This window comes from Odocoileus virginianus, chromosome 7, assembly GCF_023699985.2.
Source record: "Odocoileus virginianus isolate 20LAN1187 ecotype Illinois chromosome 7, Ovbor_1.2, whole genome shotgun sequence".
Taxonomy (NCBI): Eukaryota; Metazoa; Chordata; class Mammalia; order Artiodactyla; family Cervidae; genus Odocoileus; species Odocoileus virginianus.
The window spans coordinates 66,378,450-66,401,193 of record NC_069680.1 but is presented as its reverse complement, the minus strand read 5'-3'; the positions used below and the strand labels follow the sequence as shown (position 1 = coordinate 66,401,193).

The window sequence follows — 22,744 nt, the reverse complement described above, 5'->3', positions numbered from 1 at the left end:
AGTGCATTTCTGAGTACACCTGGACATCTTCCTCACTTTCCCCCCATCCACTACAATTTCTAACTTTTAGGTTTTATGGGTGCTAACCACCATCACTGACTTTTCAAGCAAAAAATCTCAAAATGCTATTAAACTATTAGTAATAAAATCTCAGATTCCCTTACTAAAGCTTTTGGTTATCCCTGCCATAAAGTGATATCAAATATAAATCTATGGCCCAGAGTAATGATGAGGGACCTGGACCTCTGAGATGACCATTCTACATATCTCAGGGGTGTGAAGCAAGAAACCACCACTGATTTGATAAGGGAGCTGTTTTGTCAAGATCTTGAAAGTTACCATAGCACCCTAAATGTACATAGCACTTTAGAGTTTAGAAGATATGCATTTCAGTTAAAATACTTTCATCTAATCTGTAGGGTAGGAAGAAATAGGAGAAGGGAAAGTAGAAGATGGTTGATGGGAATGATGGTTTCAAAGACTAGATCACTGCTGGGGTCTTTGTGTTCTTCACTCAGTACTTTCCCCACAGTTGCTGCTGCTGCTGCTAAGTCACTTCAGTTGTGTCCGACTCTGTGTGACCCCATGGATGTCAGCCCACCAGGCTCCCCCATCCCTGGGATTCTCCAGGCAAGAACACTGGAGTGGGTTGCCATTTCCTTCTCCAATACATGAAAGTAAAAAGTGAAAGTGAAGTTGCTCAGTCGTGTCCGACTCTTAGCGACCCCATGGACTGCAGCCTCCCAGGCTCCTCCGTCCCTGGGATTTTCCAGGCAAGAGTACTGGAGTGGGGTGCCATTGCCTTCTCCATTCCCCACAGTTACACTTTGCTTTAAACGTAAACACTGCTTCGTTTTGTATTCAAATCAATGGCTTCTAAGAACAGAAATCACTTTGCAGTATTTACAAAAGTAGTATCCTAGGTTTCTCCAAGCATGCCTAAATACATGATAGGAAAATCAAGATATTTTTCAAAAGTGGGAAATTCTTATATCTGCCCTCATTCCCTCCATGGCACCTTAGTATGGAAAAGACCCAGGCAAGACTGATAAGACCATAATGCCTTGTCATTTGGGAGAATTTGTTGCTCAAGTCAAGTGCTGCGTTGGATCCAGGGAGGGAGATGATGACCAGTTTGCTGACCGTGGATGTAAAAAAGCTAAAAACCATAGTCCCAACCCTCTAAAGGAGGGTATCAGTGGGTCAGAGTGAAGATGCTGGATTTTCAACATGGGGATCATATCAATAAAAGGACATGAGATCCAGAAGAGCTAAACAGTGCTGAGAAGAAGAAAGGAAATTTTCTTACACTGTCTTTCCCAGGTAAAGTTTTTAATTTTGAAAGTTTGGAGGTTTTCTCAAAATGTTAGAGAGTTTCCACATGATCCAGCAGTTCTACTGTTAAGTATCTACCCAAGAGAAATGAAACCATATGTATTAATTTCCTCTGGCTGCTATAATAAATTACCACGAAGTTAGTTACTTACAACAGATTTTTTTTCTCTTCCTTTTCTGGAGGCCAGAAGTCTGAATTCAGTTTCTCTGGACTAAAATCGAAGTGTTTTCAGGGCACCTGTGGATCTTTAAAATTAGGAGACAGATATTCTGCTTCCAAAATATAATAGCAGGACAGCCATAACAGTTACAGGTATTCCCATTCCAAAGGGAAAAAAATGGGGGGAAGAAAGGAGCTACTAGCCCCAAGTACCTTCAAAATCCAACCAAACAAGTTCCATTGGGTTTTTAGATCTGGGAATAATCCTCTGTGGCTTAAAATTTGCCGTCGGTAATGTGATTTCTCCAAATGTGTTCTTCTTCAAAATTGCTCTGATTATTCTAATGCTCTTGGCTTTTCATATATATTTTAGGATCAGCTTTTCTGTATCTACAAAAAAAAAAAAACTACTTATTTTTATTGGAATTGTGTTAATCCTATAGATAAAGTTTGGGGAAACATTATCATTCATGAACTTGAGTTCCATTGCTTGAACACAGTGTCTCCATTTACTTAGATAATCTTAAACTTCTTTTATCAGTGTTTTGTGGTTTTCAGCGAACAGATTCTCTATATTTTTGTTAGGTTTATATGTAAATATTACATTTGGGGGGAGGTATTTTAAGTGGCATTTAAAAAAAATTCAGGTTCCAGTTGTTCATTGGTGGTAAGTAGAAGTAAACATTATTTTTCTATGTTGACATTGAATCCTTCACTATATTGCACCCGCTGGCACTTCTTGCAGGATGTTGAATAGGTGGAGTGAGAGTGGACATCTTTGATTTATTCCTGCTCTTAGGGGGAAAATAATCATTGTTTTACCATTAAGTATAATATTAGTTTTAGGTGTTTTGTAGATGTTCTCCTAAGGTTGAGGAAGTTCTTTTCTATTGATAATATAATGAGAGTTTTTTTGTTTTTGTTTTTGTTTTTTTATTGTGGATGGATTTTGAATGTTGCCAAAGGTTTTTCCTGCATCAATTGATAAATCATGTTGTTTTTCTTCTTTACACTGTTAATATTGTGGATTACATTGACTAATTTGAGAACTTTGAACCAGACCCTGTATATTCCAAGACAGACCCCACCTCCTTATGGTGTGATTTATTTATGTCTGTTATCTATTTCTATAGCTATGTATCTATAGATAGATATATAGATTTGATTTCCTAATATATTTGTGAGCATTTTTTTATGTCTGTGTTTGTGAGTAGATATTTTTCTATAGACTTTTTATACTATCTTTGTCTGTCTTTAGTATCAGGGTAAAGTTGACTTCATAAAATAAGTTGAGAAATCTTTCCCGTCTATTTTCTAGAAGTGATTATGTAGAAATGGTGGGGTTTTTTTTCCCCTTAAATGTTTAGTAGAATTCATTAGATTTATTTTACCAAAAAATTTTAAAGACTAATGTAATTAGTTAGAAATCTGTTTAGATTATTTTATTTAATCTTGAGTGAGTTGTTACAGTTTGAACTTTTTAAAAAATTAGAAATTAGTCAAATTTATCTGAGTTGTTCAATTTATGTATATAAGGTCATAGTTTTCTGTTGTCCATCTGATGTCTTCAGGATCTATAATAATGACCTCTGCTTATTCTTGATTTTTAGATTTGTCTTGTTCCTTCCTTCATTCCTCCCTTCCTTTCTTTTTTTGGCACATAAATTTTGCTGATCTTTTCAGTTTTTGCTTGTATTATTTTCTTTATATTTCTTTTTTCTTTCTGCTTGCTTTAGATTTATTTTACTTTTCTAACTTTTAAACATGAAGTGTAGTTATTGATTTGAGACTTTTCTTTCTTAGTGTAAGCATTTAAGGCTATCTATTTCAGTCTATGAACTGCTTTAGGTACATTCCACAATTTCTGAAATGAGTTAAAATATTTTATACTTTCATTTGAGGCTTCTTCTTTGACCCATGGGTTATTTAAATGTTTGTTGCTTAATCAACAAGTATTCAGAGCTATTCCCCTTGTATTTCTATTATTATTTATGGTCTGATTCCATTATGGTAAGGGAACCTACTTTGTATGATTTTGATTCTTTTTAATTTGTTAAAGTGTGTTTTATATGATCTATCTTGGTGAATGTTCCATTCAAGCTTAAAAAGAATGAATATTCTGCTATTGTTGGGTACAATGTTCTATTAATGTTCATTTGGGCCAGTTGGCTGATGGTGTTCAGTTCTATAACCTTGCTGATTTTATATCTACTGATTTTACCTATTACAATGAGATGACTGCTGAAGTCTCCGATTATAATTTTGAATTTGTTTAGTTCTGTCAAACTTTGCTTTGTGAATTTTGAAACTCTACTAAGTATATATGTGTTTGGATTGTCGCATTTTCTTGATGAATTGAACTTTTTGTTATTATATTTTGTCCCTATATCCTTGGCAGTTTTCTTTGTTCTAAAGTCCAGTAGATTTCAGATCTGATTTAATAGACCCATCCAAGATTTCTTTTTGATTAATGTTTTGATGAAGAAATATATAGGTTCTCATGATTTTTTTGAAACAAACTACCTCTTTAAATTCTAAGTGATTTTCCTATAGCCAAGTTATACTTGGATCATTTAAAAAATTACTCTGTGAATCTCTAGACCATTTATATGTAACATAGTTATAGATATGTTTGGATTATATCTAATATTTTATTATTTGTTTTCTGTGAATTTCCTCTGTTTTAGTTCTCCTGTTTCCTCTTTATTTTCTTCTTATAAACAGTTTAGATTTCATTTTATTTGTAGTGTTTTTTATTATGTAACTTTATGTAGTATTTAACTGATTATGCTTGGGATAATGTGCATACTTAACATTCCAAATCTACTTAGATTCAGTGGTATACCAGTGTAATGTGGAAAACTTACTAACCTATGGATCTCTTTACCCTCCCCATTTTTGTTGTAGTTGTGTTGTTGAAAACTCCATCAAACAGTGCTATAATATTTCCCATTTCAGTTGTTCTGTCTTCATTCCTGATGTTCCAACTTCCCCCTTGGAATCATTTCCATTCTGTCTTCCTTATAAATGATTTTTCTTCATTTGAGAATGTCTTTATTTCATCTTCATTCCTGAAGGACGTTTTTGGTGGACACAGAATTCTGGGGAGACTAATCTTTTCTTTAAGTTCATTTCAGTTCAGTTCAGTCACTCATTCATGTCTGAGTCTTTGTGACCTATGGACTGCAGCATGCCAGGCTTCCCTGTCAATCACCAACTCCTGGAGCTTGCTTAGACTCATGTTCATTGAGTCAGTGATGCCATCCAACCATCTCATCCTCTGTCATCCCCTTCTCCTCCTGCCTTCAATCTTTCCCAGCGTCAGGATCTTTCCAGTGAGTCAGTTCTTTGCATCAGGTGGCCAAAGCATTGCAATTTCAGCTTCACCATCAATCCTTCCAATGACTATTCAGATCTGATTTCCTTTAGGATGGACTGGTTTTATCTCTTTGCAGTCCAAGGGACTCTCAAGAGTCTTCTCCAACACCATAGTTCAAAAGCATCAGTTCTTTGGTGCACAGCTTTCTTTATAGTCTAACTCTCACATCCATACATGGCTACTGGAAAAATCATAGCTTTGACTAGGTGGACCTTTGTTGGCAAAGTTATGTCTCTGCTTTTAAGTATGCTGTCTAGGTTTATCATAACTTTTCTTCCAAGGAGCAAGTGTCTTTTAATGTCATGGCTGCATTCACCATCTGCAGTGATTTTGGAGTCCCAAAAAATAAACTGTCACTGTTTCCATTGTTTCTCCATCTATTTGCCATGCATGGTGTTAGAAAGTGTTCTAGTTTCATTCTTTTACAAGTGGTTGACCAGTTTTCCCAGCACCACTTGTTAAATAGATTGTCTTTTCTCCATTGTATGTTCTTGCCTCCTTTGTCAAAGATAAGGTGTCCATAGGTGCATGGATTTATCTCTGGGCTTTCTGTTTAGTTCCATTGATCTATTTTTCTGTCTTTGTGCCAGTACCATACTGTCTTGATGACTGTGGCTTTGTAGTAGAGTCTGAAGTCAGGCAGGTTGATTCCTCCAGTTCCATTCTTATTTCTCAAGATTGCTTTGGCTATTCTAGGCTTTTTTTGTATTTCCAAACAAATTGTGAAATTATTTGTTCTAGTTCTCTGAAAAATACCATTGGTAGCTTGATAAGGATTGCATTGAATCTATAAATTGCTTTGGGTAGTATACTCATTTTTACTATATTGATTCTTCCAATCCATGAACATGGTATTTGTGTCGTCTCTATCTATTTGTGTCGTCTTTGATGTCTTTCATCAGTGTTTGATAGCTTTCTATGTATAGGTCTTTTGCTTCTTTAAGATGATTTACTCCTAAGTATGTTATTCTTTTCGTTGCAATGGTGAATGGAATTGTTTCCTTAATTTCTCTTTCTGTTCTCTCATTGTTAGTGTATAGGAATGCAAGGGATTTCTGAGTATTAATTTTATATCCTGCAACTTTACTATATTCATTGATTAGCTCTAGTAATTTTCTGGTGGAGTCTTTAGAGTTTTCTATGTAGAGGATCATGTCATCTGCAAACAGTGAGTTTTACTTCTTCTTTTCCAATTTGGATTCCTTTTATTTCTTTTTTTATTCTCTGATTTCTGTGGCTAAAACTTCCAAAACTATGTTGAATAGTAGTAGTGAGAGTGGGCACCCTTGTCTTGTTCCTGACTTTAGGGGAAATGCTTTCAATTTTTCACCATTGAGGATAATGTTTGCTGTGGGTTTATCATATATGACTTTTATTATGTTGAGTTATGTTCCTTCTATGCCTGCTTTCTGGAGGGTTTTTTAACATAAATGGATGTTGAATTTTGTCAAAGGCTTTCTCTGCATCTATTGAGATAATCATATGGTCTTTATCTTTCAATTTGTTAATGTGGTGTATCACATTGATTTGCAAATGTTGAAGAATCCTTGCATTCCTGGGATAAAGCCCACTTGGTCGTGATGTATGATCTTTTTAATATGTTGTTGAATTCTGTTTGCTAGTGTGCTGTTAAGGATTTTTGCATCTATGTTCATCAGTGATATTGGCCTGTAGTTTTCTTTTTTGTGCCATCTTTGTCTGGTTTTGGTATTGGGGTGATGGTGACCTCATAGAATGAGTTTGGATGTTTACCTTCCTCTGCAGTTTTCTGGAAGAGTTTGAGTAGGATAGGTGTTAGCTCTTCTCTAAATTTTTGGTAGAATTCAGCTGTGAAGCGTTTGGTCCTGGGCTTTTGTTTTTTGGAAGGTTCCTGATTACAGTTTTGATTGCCATGCTTGTGATGGGTCTGTTAAGATTTTCTATTTCTTCCTGGTTCAGTTTTGGAAAGTTATACTTTTCTAAGAATTTGTCCATTTCTTCCAAGTTGTCCATTTTATTGGCATAGAGCTGCTGATAGTAGTCTCTTATGATCCTTTGTATTTATTCTGTTGTCTGTTGTGATTTCTCCATTTTTGTTTCTAATTTTGTTGATTTGATTCTTCTCCTTTTTTTCTTGATGAGTCTGGCTAATGTTTTGTCTATTTTATTTATCTTCTCCAAGAACCAGCTTTTAGATTTGTTGATTTTTGCTATGGTCTCCTTTGTTTCTTTTTCATTTGTTTCTGCCCTAATTTTTATTTCTTTTCTTTTACTAACCCTGGGATTCTTCATTTCTTCTTTTTCTAGTTAACAGTAACACAATAATAGAGGGAGACTTTAATATTCCACTCACACCTATGGATAGGTCAACTAAACAGAAAATTAGCAAGGAAACCCAAACTTTAAATGATACAATGGAGATCCAGTTAGACCTAATTGATATCTATAGGACATTTCACCCCAAAACAATGAATTTCACCTTTTTCTCAAGTGAACACGGAACCTTCTCCAGGATAGATCACATCCTGGGCCATAAATCTGGCCTTGGTAAATTAAAAAAAAATTGAAATCATTCCAAGCATCTTTTGTGATCACAATGTGATAAGATTAGATGTCAACTACAGGAAAAAAATTAAAATACAAACATATGGAGGCTAAACAACACACTTCTGAATAACCAACAAATCTCAGAAGAAATCAAAAGAGAAATCAAAATATGCATAGAAACAAGTGAAAATGAAAACACAACAACCCAAAACCTATGGGATTAAGTAAAAGCAGTGCTAAGGGGAAAGTTCATAGCAATACAAGCTTACCTCAAGAAACAAGGGAAAAATCAAATAAATAACCTAACTCTACACCTAAAGCAACTAGAAAAAGAAGAACCCCAGGGTTAATAGTAGGTCTTGTTTAAGTCTTGCAAACACGTTGATAGCTTTATGGTGGCATGTATAATTGAACTGTTTTATTTTAGACTGCAAGTCCTGATCAAGCTTCTATGGGTTGTAATTCCAATATGAGTTGAGTTTTCAAAACATTGGCAGGGCTATTTGGATGTGTCCCACATCGATCTCAAGCTGGGTGATAGTTTGTGCTTTGGTTTTCAAAATCTATATATACTGTGTAGGATCAGTTTCTTCTTTGTACAGCTCAGGGTGAGCCCAGGAGTTCTTAACTAATTGTAAGGAGCTACTTTAAGTTCTCTTTCTCTGTGATCTCCAGGGGAATTTGAGCTTCCATGGGGTCTTCTTTACTATCCTCTGACCAGAAAGCTGGGTTTTAGCTACCCTGATTTGTTATATACTTTCTACTATTGTGTCCTCACCTGGGCAAACCAGCGGGAGAACAGAGAGAGACTCTTTTGGGACCTCAGATCCTAAGCCAGAAAAGTTTTTCCTACCTCCTCTTATCTCCCATTGCCACTACTGCTACTGTCACCACTGGGTGCTTAGGGGTTGGGCTGCAAGAGAAGAGAAGAAAATAAAATATACCCTAAACCATGATTTTCCCCACTCTTCCTCTGAGTATTAAGAACCCTTTCTACTGGTCTTGAGTCAGAGCAAGAGCTTCTCTTGGAGCTTTCTCTTTTCACATTCTTGTCTTCATTTACAGATTTTGCTTTTCCTTGAAGTCAGGCTAGAGGATACCACAGCAAAAACAAACTCTTCTGATTTGGTAGTACTTCCAATTCTGGTCATTTCTCCTAATCTGCTTACTGTTTATGTCTTGGAGTCTTCAAGTATCAGCTGTATGCATTTTTTTCCAGGTCTAAGAGATGCATTCAATGAAAGACACATGATGGAATGTCCTTATTCTATTTTACACAGAGCCAGAAACCCAGATATCACTTTAGAAATGATATTCTGTGTTTGTCCTTTATAGCTGGACCAGGGGGAATACTGCCTTTAAGGCAGTGTCATCGTTATCATCATCATATCCTTTTAGCATATTCAGCAGTCACTGTCTTTAGGGGGTGAATTTGAGGTAATCAGCCTTTTTCATCAGTGACTATTAATAACATAACCTGGCAGGCTGCATTACAGTGGAATCCTATGCATTCCCTGGTAGAACAATAGGAGGTAGCTGTTTCCACTTCAGACTCATTTGGCTGATTTAGAGAATCTTTGGGACACCTGTAAAATGACGCTGAGATCATTTTAGGCATCCATCTGCCATCTTGAAAAATGGCATGCAATAAAACCTTTCAACTGGGTATAATTTTTGTAGTTTTTATCATTAGCTGTCACACATATCCCATGGTAGCAAGAATGATGAAGGCCCACTGATTAGAGTTTCAGGTACAAAGAAATTTGGGGGTCTTGCCTCAACACTGTGCTTTGCATACACTAGGGGTTTGGAAGTAGACCAGGAAGTGAATGGAATGAACTGATGTTATATAAGTGAGAGATATCACTTCCTCCCTTTTCCTTTTCCTGTTGGCAGGTGGAGTATCTCTGCCTACCAGGAACTAGCATACAGCTCTGTGCCCACTGACCTTGGTGTGCAGAAGCTCTTTGCTGTGATCAGTCTGCCAAGAAAAGTCTGTTTATGCCTAGCCTCCATATTTATGGCATTTCTTTTTCAGACAGTGGATTTAATCAGTTTCTTTTTTCCCCCTAGACTGTGACAATGGGGCTTCCCAAGTGGCGTTAGTGGCAAAGAACCTGCTTGCCAGTGCAGGAAATGTGCGAGACATGGGTTCAATCCCTGGGTCAGGAAGATCCCCTGGAAAAGGGCATGGCAACCCACACCAGTTTTCTTGCCTGGAGAAATCCCATGGATAGAGGAGCCTGGTGGGCTACAGTCTAAAGGGTCACAAAGAGTCAGATGCAACTAAAGTGGCATAGCATAGCACTGGTGCTGCTGCTGCTAAGTTGCTTCAGTCGTGTCTGACTCTGTGCGACCCCATAGACGGCAGCCCACAAGGTTCCCCTGTCCCTGGGATTCTCCAAGCAAGAACACTGGAATGGGTTGCCATTTCCTTCTCCTATTCATGAAAGTGAAAAGTGAAACTGAAGTCACTCAGTCATGTCCGACTCTTCGCAACCCCATGGGTTGCAGCCCACCAGGTTCCTCCGTCCATGGGATTTTCCAGGCAAAAGTACTGGAGTGGGGTGTCATTGCCTTCTCCGATAGCATAGCACAGACTGTGACAAAATAAATATCATTTCTTAAGGACTTTATATAGGTTTCTTGTTGGTGATGAGAAATCCTTTTATTTTAATGGTTGGTTATATTTTTCTTCTCCTTAAGTTTAGTGAGGAAAGAACCAGAGAAAGAGGAATATTTTGCGCCTCTTTCAGAATTTAGAGGAAGTATTAGACTTGATCATCCACAAATCTTGGATGGTGTCTCCCTGTCCAAGTAGATCCATGGAACATGCTGTTATTCAAATGTGCCCCCACATCCTCTCCCTTCCTGCTGTCCCTCAATCATGGAATGTGAACGGAATTGTGAAGCTGTGTGGTCGGCAGAGGCCTAGGGTAGTGGGAGTGGTTGTAAGGCTCTGATTTAGAAAATGATTTGTTGTAAGACCTTGCACTGCTTGCTTAAGCTTTCTGGGCTTCATACTACCCACTGTGAGAAGTGGAAGAGCCTAGCAGACTGTTGAAAAATTACCAATATATGATGGCACTCACCCTCTTTATCCTTCTTAAGGTGGTATGGTTTGGGTTTGCAATGAGACCTGATACTGGATTAGGATTGGGCCACTGATGGGAGAACACAGAGGGGTGAACTTTAAAACTATCCCCTAAAGTGGTGTCAAGGCAGCCTACCGTTGATTACTTATGATTTTATGTTGCCACCATCTTTGTAAATGACTGATATTGGGGAAGTCTCTGGGATTCTTTGTGGTGAGATACAGAATTAGCAGAATTTTCTGCCTGAATACACTTTCTATGACTGCAGCATTATTCATTAGCCTAGTGACACTGGGTCCTTTAAATACCTCAATTCTCTGCCAAAAACCCACCCCTGCCCCACAGCTAGAAGCTTTTATCTGCATATACAGGTGAAACCTGTGTGTGCCTGTTTGGCTTTTCCCAGGTGTCTCAGTGAATGGAGATTTGCTGACTGTTCTTTTCCATATGTAATGAAATTCCAACTAGCAAGAGCAGCCCTGCCCAGGACAGAGCCCTGCAGTGGCAGTTTCTGGAAGGATAACAGCTGTATGCTGAGCTGTGTCACCTATGGAGAAATCTGAGAGTGTAGCAACCTCCTGGGTCCTGATTGGAGTACTGATATATACTATAGACAGTATATTAAAAAGCACAGACATTACTTTGCCAACAAAGGTCCTTTTGGTCAAGGCTGTGGTTTTTCCAGTAGTCATGTATGGATGTGAGAGTTGGACTACAAAGAAAGCTGAGCGCCGAAGAATTGATGCTTTTGAACTGTGGTGTTGGAGAAGACTCCTGAGAGTCCCTTGGACTGCAAGGAGATCCAACCAGTCCATCCTAAAGGAAATCAGTCCTGAATGTTCATTGGAAGGACTGATGTTGAAGCTGAAACTCCAATACTTTGGCCATCTGATACAAAGAGCTGACTCATTTGAAAAGACTCTGATGCTGGGAAAGATTGAAGGCAGGCGGAGAAGGCGACAACGGAGGATGAGATGGTTGGATGGCATCACCGACTCAATGGACATGAGGTGGAGTAAACTCTGGGAGTTGGTGATGGACCAGGAGGCCTGGCAGGCTGCAGTCCATGGGGTCACAAAGAGTCGGACATGACTGAGAAATTGAACTGAACTGATGGACTTGAACTTGCTCGTGGGACCAATGAGCATAAGGACAGAGAGACCTCTCCCTGACCAAAAAGTATCATCACAAGTCTTCTTTTTCTTCTCATCTTATACCAACTGGAGGACATCATCCTGGAAATTTTCTGGGAATACTGAACTATAACAAGAGTAGAATCTAGTGAGTCTTAGAGGGATGTGGGCAGAAGTCAAGTCCAGAGACCAGAAGTAGCTAATCCAGTCAACCCATCAGGGTTTGTTTTTTTTTTTTTCCTCAGGGGTCCTTTCAGGAGACCAGACTGGATCTTTCTATATCAGATTACATATGACCTTTCTGATCACATATGACTTTTCTCCCATTTGGGGAGACAGTCAGTTCTTCCAAATACCTAATGTCTCTCTTATCATCTTATCTATTCAGAGTGAACTTGGGAAGGGGAGGAGGAAGGAAGACCTCCAGGGAACACTGCTATCTTTAGGGGATATACTCAAGCTACTTAGTTTTTCTCGTCAATCCAGAGGATCATTGGATGATTAGTGATGTTCCAGGTGTTTCTACCAGCAGCTAAGCCACGAATCAGTGGCCGTGCATCTAACTAGCTATGTTCCTTTGTGTGAGTGTTAGAGATGTTCTCATAATCACCATCACCGGCATCATCACCGTCATCATCAGTAGCATCAGCATCATCACAATTACCAACGTCATTACCATCACGAACATTCATTATTTTTAATGCTAGAACATTTATAGAACATCTACAGGGTACACGTCCAGTAAGTGCCATCTTTTAATGTGATTAAACCACCAGAGTACCTATCACATAGGAACCACTCAGCAAACATTAGCTATTTGTCAGGTACTACATTAGTGCTTTACAGGGATCACTTCATTTCATGTATCTTCCTAAGAAGTAGGTACTATTGTTGTTCTTATTGTTGTTCTTATTTTTCAGGTGAGGGGATCAAGGCTTGGAGAGGTTACACAATTTGGCCTGGGGCATTCAGTGAGATGGGATTTGAACTCAGAGGCTGCATGTGCTTTGTTACTTCCTGCCTTGCTACTGCACTCAGGATCAGGGCTCCTCTTGAAACTGCTAAGCCCAGCTAAACGCCTAAGCAATTTTATAAGCTGTCCACCTTCAATCTCTGAACCAAATATCTTCTTGATGAGGCCCCAAATCCACTCTAGGAAGCCACAGAGGGGAATTTCTGAAGTCATTTTAACTTCCTGTGAAAATATTCTCTAGCTGGCAAGAGATTTTCTAGATAACAATGAATACACAATAAAGCGGGTGACTCTGCCCTGGATACCTGGCTCACAGATAACCCATTTGGCTTCCCAATCATCCTGATACCTAAAACTAGCAGAATTTATGCTCATGGCTTGAATGGCTCTGTTCAGCCAGAAAAAGCCGAAGTTTATGGCTGAAACCCTCTGCTCTGAAATGAAATCTAGTCTCTTTGGCCCGACTTTATTAGGCCGTATTGTACAGTGATAGGAGACATAAGTATCCAGAATCTGCTGTCACTAAAACAGGACTGTGTTGGCAAGCATTTTTATCCTCCCACTCAACACTTTGACCTACAGTGGAAAAGTTAAATAAAAATTAGGGATACAAATTAGAGCCATTTTCTGAAAGTTTCATTTTAATTGAATTAAATATAGCCATGCCATTGTTCTCTCTTTACACAGCCCACACTGAAATGGAGACTAAGCTATCATTGGGCTCACTGGATCAATGGAGAGAGACTAAGTAGATAAATCTGGATTCCTGAAATATTGTTTAGACTAATGACTACAACAACCAAAACACTGGGATACCCATCTTGTGTTTAATTATCCACAAGCTTTCACTGTAACTCTTTCCACTATTTAGTGATACTTGTAGAAAGCATCCTTTTTCGTCTCTTACTCAAGTCTGCTAGGCCATGATTGATTCCCTGGTCCGCAAAGGCGTGATGGAGAATACTTGTTCCCTGTTCTTCACTCTCTTTGGGAGTACCTCTGCTACTCTTAAGTGTGATCCATGTTTGGGGAGTATTGATGTTATCTGTGAGCTTGTTATAATTGCAGGATCTTAGACCTCACTCTAGGACTACAGACAACACATTTTCATCAGAGTCTGGGAAGCACTGGACTCACAGCCTTAAATGTGCCTACTGGTAAGAAATTATCCTGTATTAACATCAGTGAATTCAGTGAAATTCTCCCCAAACTGTCTAAAATATTGAAGATTTTCTAAAAGCGTAGGTAATTCTCCAGTGATTTGTCTCATCAGAAGCAACCTTATGATTCCTGTGCTGATTCAAGTGCTTCTCTAACTCCTTCTTTTTCTCCCAGTTCTTAATTAATTAATTAGCTAATTAATAGCCAACAGTTGTTTTTGACCTCAGTTTTAGGAGCAATGGAATTGCCAAGTACAGCCTTTGCTGGACTCTATTTCCTGCTGAATTGTTGTTTGATCCTACATTGAAATTCAGAAAGTGAAATAAGACTGAGGGCTGGGTCACATGGGAAAGAGAGCATAGTCATGGACAGAGCAAAGGGGGCTCCTTTTTGCAGGCAGGGTGGTGGGACTGTAGCCAGTAGGAAGAAGAACTTCTATTAGATTGGTGGCAAATACACTAGTTCCTCAGAGTCCCTCCTTTCATATTCAAGTCTCTAAGGTATTGGATCTAAAATTTAGAAAACCATAAAGCACTTACTAAATAGCCCAAGATGTTCTGTGATGACAAAATTTCCCAGTAATGTATTGCTCAGTAAGTTCTGGGAAGTTTAAAAATCACTCAATTATACACATTCCCTATGAGATACCAAGAATGTAGAATTTTTCAGCATTCAGAAGCACAAATTGCTTTCTTTTATGGTTAACACTAAATGTTATGAAGTTATCAGTACTGACTTGTGATTGGATGCCTAGAAAAATTAGACTTCTTTGTCTCTTTCTCCAGTTTTGTCTTGCTCAGTTCAATTTGACAAATATTAATTAAGCACTTCTTATAAGCACCTGATAGGGTAGTATGCTGCTTGTTCTAGAAGATACAAAGTTGAATGCATTAGGGAGGAGCTTGTTACTTTATTATAGTTCTTGCCAGCCATTAGGAGTCTCAGATGCTATGATGGTAGCTAACTATAACTAATGTGTACTGAGTGCTTCCTGTGAGCCAGGGAGTGTTCTTTATCCATCAACTTATTTAGTCCTCCCAAGCTCCCCAGAGGTGGGCATGATTGTGTACCTATTAAGGCAGGACAGAGCACATCAAATTGGGGAACCCAGGGAAGACCACACAGATGAGGTGGCACATGATGGGAATTTCACAGTAAGAGTTGGATTCTGACAGTAGAATCGGGGAAACAAAGTGGTGGGGAGATCAGGGAGAGGGAATGTTAAGAATAGCATCCTGGTCTCCATCAGCTCCTCCTTGAAATAAAGGATTCCATAACTAAGTATCACGTTTCCTGCTATGGAGATTTAAAACTCATAGTAACAAGTGAAGTACTCTGCATTGCACTAAGAAAAGTCCCAGTTTGGATTTGTGAAATCCACTGCTTCCCAAATGTATTTTATCATCCATTCAACAAATATTGAGCTACTGCTGTGTTCCATTCACTGTTCCAGGCACTACAGACTTAGGTGAATTTTTCTGCCTTTAAAAGAACCTACATTTTAATGGGGACTAACGGGACTCCCTGTTCACTCTCTTGTGTTCAAGGTGACACTTGTTAGCAAGTTCTGTTGAGTTTACCTTGGGAAATCTTGGTTGGGAATAATCCTGCTTTACTGGAATTTGGGAAAAATTGTGAGAAGTAAGGTTTGTAAGATAGAATGGGACCAGTATAACTGCAAATGCAGTCTGTGGATGGGTGCTGTGAACTGTTTGCCTCTAGGAAGAGTTAACTACAGGAAATGAGAGGAAGTGCTTAGGAACTTCTAAGTTCCTAAATCCTTAACAAATTCATTTTATATTGGTTGAATCTAATGATAAAAGTTTTGGACTTGTACTTTGCATCTCTCGTCTATTCTTTTTTTTAGAAGTTCATTTCTGTTACATTTTTGCAGAAGTTTGAGTCTGCCAAACAATGAGTATTAGAAATACAAACAAAACCCAGTCTCTTACCCCAAATGGGTTGAGAGGCTGTTCTGGAAAACCCTGCCTGCCAGGGGCTGGATTACTCTCCTGAGGATTGCTCAGCAGGTGTCTGCTTGAGAACACTCACTTACTGCTTGCCCTACCCAGATGAGAATTATTTTTAGTAGTATTTTAAGAGCCTTATTATTTGAAGTACAAATGAGAATGTTCTTAACTATTATCAAGATTGCAAAACCAAGTTCTATTTGGACAGATAGTGAATAGGCCCATCTTTAAAAAGGTCTGACATCACTTAAGCATAAATACCTTTTCTGTATTGAAGAGGAAAAGAAGGAAATGGTAGACAAATATGTATTGAAAAACATTACCAGTTTCCTGCTGCATAGGTGATACTTTCTGAAATTATAAGTAGTAATTCTTTTTAAAATTTCTTATATCACTCTTTCTGCTAACCCATCTTTTAACTGCAGTTCCTTTGGCATTCTTTGTTTCTGTGTTTTCAGAAATAATCTGAACTGGAGTAACATGGGAGGTGGGGTGGAGGTGGGAAATGCCCTGTGTTCTGTGGTGTATTAACCTCTCTCTGCACACTTCACGTGGACTGATTTTTTTTTTTTTTTTTCCCACAACGCCTGATGGAAGAAATCTCACTTGATAGTCTGCAGCCCACTAGTCTGGGAATAAGAGATTTGGCTCAAGTCTACCCCAAAATTTATCTTTGGAGTTGTTTATTCTTTCAATGCTGAAGCAACCAATTATCTGGCATTCCATCAAATCCCAAATAATGTATTTTAATTGACATTATCCTGAAGCCTTTGGACAGTCTGAGATCCTTTGGTCCTATCCTCTCATTCTGGAAAATGCAATCTGAAATAGGCCATAATGGTGGAATGCCAAATCATTATGGGGTCCCTGAAATCCAGTGCCGCTCTAGGAAGGGCAGCTGGCCTGAGGCCACATCCAAGAAGCACAGCGTTGATATGCAATTTGGCGCAGAGGAGAGATATATTCTGAAAAGGTGCAAATCACCATTGGTTTCCTATCTCTTCTGCTGCTTTCCTGTCATTTCAACTGTATCACCTGTTTCTTCCGCCCCTAGAAAGCTGTGCAGGGAGGCATTCTCTGTTCTGGCACCCATGAGGACCTGAGCTAGCAAGACTCAAACATTTTGTTTTTAATTCTATGAGTCAATTTTAGGCCTTGTGATTATATAGAACAGTGTGGAGGCTAGGAAGAGAGGGAGGAAGAGTTGCATGCCCACTAGTAAAAACTGGGGCAAGCTTGTTAACATTGAACATAGAGGGAAATAAAGGAGGAGAGAGACGATCTAGGAATTGTGTCAGTGATAGTCTTCTTAACATTCACTTGTCCTTAACATTCTTCTTTCCAGCAAGAAATGATTAGATGCAGCATTGAATCTAATTTTTCCAAGTGGCAGAGCATGCTGTTGAGGGATGTGGGCAAAGGACCCCACTCATTTTAGTAACCAGCCTAGAGCCCACCAGTGCTGATCCCTTTTTTTTTTTTAATTGTAATTAAGAGCTTGACACATTCTGTGGGGGTTCCCTCTTTTTTGTGGGAATAAATATGTTTTGTGGGATTAAAGATACATTGGCCAGTTCCTATCTCAGTGCTGTGTTTTAGACTGTCACATTACAAATGACAGAGATAAAGTACTCTATAATTTATATGCACACATACAGATGCAGTTAATTAATTCTAGTTAAAGACTTATGATTGAAAGCTATGTATCCTTTAAAGGAAGAATATTGAGAATTTAGACAGGTTTTTAAAAAAATCATAAATGTAATAAATACCTGTTATTACAATAGTTTTCTACTCTCAATTTTAGGTGATGCTGGTGTGTTTATTATGACTCACCTCTTCTTATTGCAGCTATTAACATAATGGTCATTGGTTTTTATAATTTCCTCTTAGTTCATTATTTTTGATGTGCACAACATAACATATATTTGGATTAAAACAATGTACTTGTTTTCAGTTAAGTAAGGGTTGAGGTATGATAGTCTTTGGAATCATTTACATGACTCTGGAGGTAGGGACAGACTTTTGCAAAATTATTTAGCCATAATCAACATGGTTATTCAGTCTCTTCACTGGAAACAGAAATCACAGTGATCATAACATACCCCAGCTGGGAAGGTTGATTTTTCACATTCACCGGGTTGTTAGCATTAGAGAAACACAGTTTCACTCTAATCAGAGAAAGCATAAAATATAAAAGGTGTCATTACTGACCTACCATTAGTAACACATGCAGAATCTGAGATCAAGGAGGTGTTACTTCCCCTAGAGCCAAGGCTGATGTTTCCAGTTGGATGGTACCTTTGATGATGAAGCCGTCAGCCCATGGATCGGTGTACAACCATTCACTTAAGGGATTGAACTAGACTGGTTGAAAAATTAGATAATGAAGGGCAGATAAATAAGACCATGAGAAGTGTGGACGAGCGAGCCCCACGGCTCGGTTCTCTTTTCTCACTGAAGATCTGTGAGTATTTGATGAATAAGGACCCAGAGCATATCACCTGCTCATCTTTGCTAGGTGCTCTTCTAAAGCAGCAGGAGTCTGATGTGACAGCCAGCAGAGAAATTGCTGCCCCAGGAAATGCTTCGCCTTTGACTGATTGCTGAATGGCTGGCAAATTAATTTTGGCACCTTTACCTAAGTCATTTTGCTCCCATTCCTCCATTTCTCTGCTGGAAAGTATGTATTCACATTACAGTTAAAAATATGTCAACAACACAAATGTAGAGAACAGCATGTACTGTTTCAGGAAAGAAGTTGTAGGCTGGGATGGTTCCATTTTATAGAATAGAAATGATGTCATCGTGCTCTGAGAGAAGGCCTGAACTCTCCTTTCAGCTCAACTTAAAATCAGTATTACTTCTCACTGACTTCTTACAAAATCAGGGGCTCCAGGGTTTAAGATATTGAGTGCTTGAGGAGCTTCTGTTCTGGTATTTTCCTCTTAGGTAATGTTTAGCAAACCTTTTATATTTAGCAAACCCTCCAAGTCCACCAAAATCCTAGTACCGTTGCTTCCTTATACATTTATCTCTTCAGCCTCTAGCAAGAGATAATTTGGGGGGTGGTTAATAGCATGAGCTCTGAATCCTGTCTATACCACTCATTGGCTTTGTGACCTTTAGTGGGTTTACTTAACTTCTCTGTGCCTCTGTTTTATCATCTGTTAAAGGGACTCATAATGACAATAACTAACTGTACTCTCTCTAGATCTCTTTGTTCACTGTCATTGAACAGTGCCAAGTTTTAAACTCAATGTATTTCACACTAATTTTTCCTTTTCTAATAATGTATCTTATTACTGCTGACAAAAGTAAAAGGAATGTGCACTTTTGCTTTGGCTCTTTTCAAAATAAGTGAAAGGTGCCATGCTTGAGACTTATAAAAGTAAACTTTGATAAGACGGGGTAGTTGAAGCCCTTGCCTCGGGATGAAGATTGATGTTCTGTTGTCTCAGCTGGTGACACGTTACAGTGTCATAAGGCTGGGTGCTGGCTCCCTGACTCTCCTGATGTGATTGGCCTGTTCCTGTCATTGATCTGTCACAACTTGTCATTCTTGTCCTTAAGAGTTAAAAGGTGTTAAGTGTTTATTATAATTACTGATTCTTCTTCTGTTATAGTATCATCTTATAAATTAATTGTGATAAAATACATACAGCATAAAATTTACCATTTTACCATTTAAGTCGTTTTCAGTGGGGTTTTCTTTTTTGTGGGAACATTTATTAGAACCTGAAAAACTTGTCATCAATAAGGAGACTGTGTTAAAGATACAGAAATCTGAAAGGGTTATCACAATGACTTGAAACTCCTCAGCTTTTAGACTGGCCATTCAAGGCTGCTCCACCTTACGCTATAGATGCCATCTGAGAATCCGCATATGTCTGTAAGTTCAGTCAGTTCAGTTGTGTGACCCCATGGGCCGCAGCACACCAGGCTTCCCTGTCCATCACCAACTCCAAGAGCTTACTCAAACTTGTCCATAGAGTCGGTGATGTCATCCAACCATCTCATCCTCTGTCACCCCTTCTGGAGTGGGTTGCCATGCCCTCCTCCAGGGAATCTTCCTGACCCAGGGATTGAACACAAGTCTCCTGCATTTCCTGCACTGCAGGCAGCTTCTAGGTACATGTTGTGCTTTTTCTGGCAAATAAAAAATTATGCCAGTTTAAATAAAATTCAATCAGTAACTGGAACGACTCTTAAGACACAGAATATGCTCAATAAATATTTGCTGAAAGGATGAATCAATGAAAAAATGTATGCTAATTTCAAAAAACAGTAATACTGATACTCTACAAAGAATTTGTTTCTACTTAAATTTAAGAAGTTTAATGATGAACCTACAATAAAATTTGGTCTCAAGGGTAGTTCCATTAGGCCATAGAAGCATGAAAATAGTGATTATAACCAAAAGAGCCAAATTAAAACTGGATTAATTTAGGAATAGTGTCAACAATTAATAATAATTAAGATAAAGTTTCATAGTTTCATCCTTTTTAAAAATCAAGTAGAATATTTAAATTAGCAACATAAGCAATATATTATAAAAGGAATGTCCCTGCTAAAAGAATAAGCTGAATTGTACTTCAAGAAAACTATTTGCCCATGAAACTCAACTATAAGGATTTATAACTGGCAATCCATCCGAATGTATCCTATTTACCAATAAAAATTATGATAATATAGTGTCCCAAATATTATATATTTCAAACTATTTACTAATGCAGACTAAACTTTCTTCAGATTCATTAGCATTGATGACCTTTGCTTATGAAGCCAAGAATATGTTTTTAGAAAAATAAATTGAAGTCTTGTAGATGGGGAGAGATTAAAAAGTTTGTGCTTAGCTAAACACATAGCAGTTAATTTTAAGTAAATCATAAAATTTAGCAATAGAAGTGATTGAGTCCTTTCTTTATTTTCTTTTTTTAAAAGACCCCACTTTGGGGAAGACTAATGTGTAGATGAATAACCATACTCAGCAATACTGCATAGTACATGTCTAATGTGTGGGAGTAGGTTAGAAGCAGCTCAAACTAATGGGGTTAACCCGCATGATTTAATCACCCAGCCCTAGCACAAAGCAGACAAATAGCAGAGAAGCAGGGAGCAGTCAATTTATTTCTAAATTATTCCTAGCTTTTGTGTTTCAGAGTGTCACCAAGTAGATACTAGGTGTGCATTTCCTACTGTTTCCAAGTCTCTTCTGTCTCCCCCAGTTAACTGATTATTGAGCCATAAGCAAGATACATTTCATTCATTACCAGCACAGGACATTATTAAGAGTCATTTTACTGATTGGCTGGGAAGCTCTCTTTCTTCCTCCCCCTAATCTAACCTCCAGTAGAAGTGAATTTAGGAGGTGGCAGCTTACAGATACCCAAGAATCACACAGACTGCTTGTTTTCCTGGTTTGGGATTCCAAGACATCCCCAAGCTCCCGAAGGGGCTCAGTGTTCTTGTTGCTGTTCACTTTATATAGTTTTAAATGGTTGACTCCATGGTAAACCCCTTCCAGAAATGCTGAGCATGAAGAGGGCTGTTGGGAAAACCAGTTGAACTTGATTAATTGTGGAAAAAAGACATGCAAGTGAAGTTGGGATTGAGACCTTTCTGAAACTACGTTTAACTTTTAGTGATATTCAAGTTAGGGTTGGAGAAATTTACTTTTTCCCCAAAGTAAAAATAGGTACATTGTTTTGTGTTATACATAATGCTTATTGCAAAAGCCTTCAGACTATACAGAAATCTACAGACTTCTATATTTCATAGTCATTCTATGTCTCAAAGATAACAACTGTTACTGTTTTGGTATGAAGCTTTCTGTATTTTTCTATGGCTTTACAAACTTTTAGTTAATTATAGGATATTTAAAAAATAGAATCAGATTATATATGTTATTTAGTAATGTGTCTTTTAATGTAGTTTTCTCTATGAAGAAATTTTCATCATAATTTTTAATTGCTTTCCTGTATCCCATGGTATAAACCTACCATTTTTGGTTTCTAACTTTTCACAAATAGAAGGATATTCTTGTACATATGTGTGTATATACTTCTGTACTTTTTTCTTGCTATGAATACTTAAATTGGAATTGTGTAAAAAGTATTACACTCCAAAATCACTGCAGATGGTGACTGCAGCCATGAAATTAAAAGACGCTTGCTCCTTGGAAGGAAAGCTATGACAAACCTAGACAGTGTATTAAAAAGCAGAGATGTCACTTTGCCAACAAAGGTCCGTATAGTTAAAGCTGTGGTTTTTCCAGTAGTCATGTATGGATGTGAGAGTTAATTTAGGAATAGCGCCAAGGAAGGCTGAATGCCAAAGAACTGATGCTTTTGAATTGTGGTGCTGGAAAAGATTCTTGAGAGTCCCTTCGACTGCAAGGAGATCAAACTGGTCAATCCTAAAGGAAGTCAACCCTGAATATTCACTGGAAGGACTAATGCTGAAGCTTCAGTACTTTGGCCACCTGATGTGAAGAGCTGACTCACCGGAAAAGACCCTGATCCTGGGGAAGATTGAGGGCAGGAGAAGAAGGGGGCAACAGAGTATAAAATGGTTGGATAGCATTGTCGACTCAATGGACCTGAGTTTGAGCCAACTCCAGGAGAAAGTGAAAGACAGGCAATCTTGGCATGCTGCAGTTCATGAGGTCACAAGAGTTAGATGTGATTTAGTGACTAAACAACAACAAAAAAGAGTATGCATTTTCTAAATTTTGGTAACAATTAAAAATTGCTCCCCCAAAATTGTATCAATTGTGGTGAGTGACCATGCTTCCCCATTCTTAGAAGTCATATAGGAAGATGTGGTGCTCTAGAGTGGATAGCTAGTCTATGAGTTTCGGGTCATGGAAAGTGTCACATGGCCATGTGGTTGTGTTCCTGGTTGTTGAAGTGAGTCACCATTGCCCAACCTGTGTATTCATTTGTTTGCCAGATGGGATAACCCGGTTTTCTTTGTACAGTCTACTGTCCTATCTTAAACCCTTTTTCTG

At 38.3% G+C, this 22,744-nt stretch overlaps 1 protein-coding gene across 30 annotated transcripts in view; it reads left to right on the top strand.

The window, feature by feature from the left end:
- The window catches only part of KCNMA1 (potassium calcium-activated channel subfamily M alpha 1), a 752,676-nt gene that overhangs the window by 550,437 nt on the left and 179,495 nt on the right, over nt 1–22,744 (top strand). The gene's annotated exons all lie outside the window — the stretch shown is intronic.